Below are 3,675 nucleotides of genomic sequence, written 5' to 3'. Positions count from 1 at the left end.
GCCCTCCTTCTGACCACCATCTTGAGGGGGAGAGAGGCCTGTTATGGGTTTTTTTTACTTTGTATTGTACTTTCTGTTGTACACCGCTTTGATCTAATTTGGAAAAGCGGTATATAAATAAACATTATTATTATTATTATTATTACTGTTCCTATTGTTTACCGCTGGTATAATGTTTACCCCAGTACTGTCATTCTACTGTCCATCATCCTACTCATGGATTTCCACAGATGTATACATTCCATTACATATAATGCTGCTTCTCCCTCCACCCTTCTGTTGGGTCTAGTAAATACTGTACGTTATATCCCTCAATTATCTCATCAGGTTTTAGTAATGCCTATACTGTAACTTGTCTTTCTATATTAAGAACTGATTGTTTATTTACTGTGCTCTGTGCATCAGTGTAGAGATACCTGAACCATGGGTCAATTCCTCCAGCTGCTTCCCTTTCCTCCCCTTCCCATTGGTGAGTTCATATATCATGTATCCAGTTTCTCTTGCATCACTGACATTATCACCCCTAATATCTGGTGTCTTGTTCTTCAAAACTGCATCAGAGGATGCAATTTAAAATCTTCCTGATCAGGTGTGCCATATTTCTAGCAAACACAATCTTAACAATCAACATCATGTGCATCCTATCTTTTGTCAGAAGTCCTTTATGGAGGTGGAGACCATAAGCCAAATCTTTCTCAGCGATGGAAAGTTGCATGGCTAGTTCTTCAATTGCAGTATTTTCCTCTCCCTTCTTGGGCTGTGCTTTTCAACAGGTGTGAATGACTGAAACAATATTAAAGCTGAATTCAGACATGACAGATGTGCTCCATTAAAAATATGTTTAATATTTAATATTAAAACATTAGGAGGGAAATAGGTAATCGTTTAGAAAGCAGATAATCAAATTTTACTGCATTTTTAAACCATGTCTTTTCTTTTTATTCCATTCTGAAGAATATAACATAATTTAGAGCACACACACACACACACATATATATAACATTTAATAGTACCTTTCAGTTTACATTTTAAAATTATGACATATTTACTTGTGAATCTCTGGGGACAGAATAATAGATTCTAAACCCTACTATAGTGTAAAATAAGGATTTTTAAAAATAATATTTTGCAAGATGTTTAAAAAAGCAGTATGTTTAAAAACTAGTTTGGGGTAGTTTTAGTACAATGGAAGATGACCCACAACACAGGCAGAAAGGTAAGAGTATGGTGAATGGAGAGAGTGGTAGTTCTGCTACGAAGCCAACCTGTGTACTTAGCTAAACGTACATAAATTCCTGGAAACCTTGGTCGGCCACAACCATAGCCATGACTTGTGATTCCTATCTGATAAAACTTGTTTTCATCTTGGACATAGCACACTAGAGGTCCACCGCTGTCTCCCTGCAAAATGAAGAAAACAATCTGAGTGCTGTTCATTATATTCTGAAGATTTAGTATGCAGAGAGTAGGCTGCATTCAGTAAGCCAGGTTTCTGGAGAATTTTGGCTAAATGAGCTATATGCCAATTCAGTCAATCCCTTTGCACCCACTTGGCTCCACACAGTAGATGCAGTTAAACTAACCAGAAATGACACATTTACCATGTCATACTGACTGAGCCTCTTGTTTTATTGCATGTGCACCAGGTTTGAGAATCAGAGACTGACTGGTCAGCAGCCCCAGTTCAAATAATACAGTAATCTTTCCTTATTTGTTTAGTATCTTCTGCTAGCAGGAGGACTTAATCAGGTGGGAATAGGCAGTATATACCAACAAGTGCCTGTTTCAGTCAGCCAAGATTCTCCATGGCTATGGCTTCCCAGGGTTAGCAATTGTTGTCGTTGTGATCTAATGTATGAGTTACTCCTCTCATGATTCATAATGGAAAGAGTGTTTGAGATGAAATACTGATTAATCCAGAATCTCTTTATTCTAATCATGCTTTGTTTGAATTGCACTACCTATGTCTAGTGTAGACTTATTAAAAATAGTTGTGCAATTCTCAACTAGAATTTTATAACATATGATCTCAAATACATCTTATACATATTAAATTCTGGGATCGTTCAAATTTTCATTTCTCTCCCCCAAATTTCTTAACTGCTTTGGTGCCACTGTGACTTGTTACTGGATCATACACCTCTTAGAAATAAGATAAACTTGGTTAGCAATTTGTTTTGAAATAAATCTGCCTTCACTTTACCTGACAGCTATCAACATGTCCACTTTCAGAACCAGCACAAAAATTATTTTTTGATACTGTTCCCATATACCAATGAAAACTATTGCAGATATGTAGCGGAATAATTCTTACTTGAGCTTCTTGTAATATAAAACTGCCTTTACCTGTAAGAAAAATATAAAATTATGCTGTTTCCATCAAAAACTCTTAAGTGAGCAATATTAAAATATGCTGTTTGTGACTACATTACTTGTGGCGCTATCGCTCCTAAATCTAATATACAGTATCATGTTGATACCCCCTATACATCTCAGATTACAAGCATGCCCCAGGCTGCATCTGCATTGCAGAAATAATCCAGTTTGACGCTGATTTAACTGCTATGGCTCAATGCTATTCTGGGCCTAGTACAGTGCGTGACTGACGCGGCTTTCAGCATACGGTGAAAGCCACACCAGAAGAAAGCTCAGTGTGCCCTGGAAGAGGTAATGGCATGTGCACCGCGCCACAGCCACGAGCCTCATTCTTTTTATGGGGCTTGAGCATACATGGAATTCCCTTTATGCTGGGGGGGGGGACGGGACGTGAACGGATCCCTGCGTAAGGGAAGGGCCCGCTGTAGTTTGTTGTGGCACCAGTGCCACAACGAAATATAGCTGCAAGAATTCCATACTATTGAGCCATGGCAGTGTTAAACTGGGTTATTTCTTCAGTGTGGATGCAGCCTCTGTTAACAACGTCTTTGACAAAGAAACTTCTTTTCACAAAGTATTTTAGACCAGACCAGCTCCTTTTTTTCTCCTTACCCTCTGCCTAGCACCACTGGCTTTGGAAGGATGGTGAAGGAGGGCTGGGGAAACACAGATTTTCAGTATCAGGTTGTAGGTGTGTTTCTGTAATAAACAATGCAATAAAGTTTAAGGTGGGAAAGAAGGTGATTCTCATCTTATTGATCTTTGCCTTCACAGGCAATGTAAACATTTGACACCTCCAGAATCCCTTACTGAGCATGAATGAAAAATAAAACAGAGAGAAACAGGGAAATTGTGTGGAGTATTTTAAAAAGAATGGTGCAAAAGTAAAGCTGTTCTTATACAGTTTTGTACCGTTCTTTTTAAATCACTGTGTATAAGCGTGCCTCACCAGCTGCCCATAGTATGTTTAAAAAATAACATAAAAATAACATAGATCTGGCTACCAAAATGGAAATCCTAAAAAAGAGTAGGCTTATGAAAGAAAGAAAGAAAGAAAGAAAGAAAGAAAGAAAGAAAGAAAGATCATGCCCGGATGCATTTTGGAAGGAGCTTTCAACGTGAATCCGCATCGCTCGATTTGTAGCCACCCTGGACTGAGCTGGAAAAAACCCATTTGATAAATGCCTACATGTAAAAGGGATCTAGGAGTCCAAGTAGACCACAAGTTGAACATGAGTCAAAAGTGCGACACAGCAGCTAAAAGGACAATGCAATTTTAGGCTGCATCAACAGAAGTAT

The 3,675-nt window shown here is 38.3% G+C and overlaps 1 long non-coding RNA gene across 1 annotated transcript; it reads right to left on the bottom strand.

Annotated features, from left to right (window-relative positions):
* Positions 1 to 87: 87 nt before the first annotated feature.
* On the bottom strand, positions 88 to 3,363 carry LOC121918107. The gene is made up of 4 exons (XR_006101157.1): positions 2,989 to 3,363; positions 2,315 to 2,346; positions 1,288 to 1,401; positions 88 to 783 (listed from the first exon to the last, which is right to left on the bottom strand). It is a non-coding gene; the product is annotated as an uncharacterized LOC121918107 (long non-coding RNA).
* Positions 3,364 to 3,675: the final 312 nt, after the last annotated feature.

Source organism: Sceloporus undulatus, unplaced genomic scaffold (assembly GCF_019175285.1).
Source record: "Sceloporus undulatus isolate JIND9_A2432 ecotype Alabama unplaced genomic scaffold, SceUnd_v1.1 scaffold_4419, whole genome shotgun sequence".
NCBI lineage: Eukaryota > Metazoa > Chordata > Lepidosauria > Squamata > Phrynosomatidae > Sceloporus > Sceloporus undulatus.
Note: the sequence above shows the minus strand (reverse complement) of the source record. Positions and strands in the feature narration are given on the sequence as shown.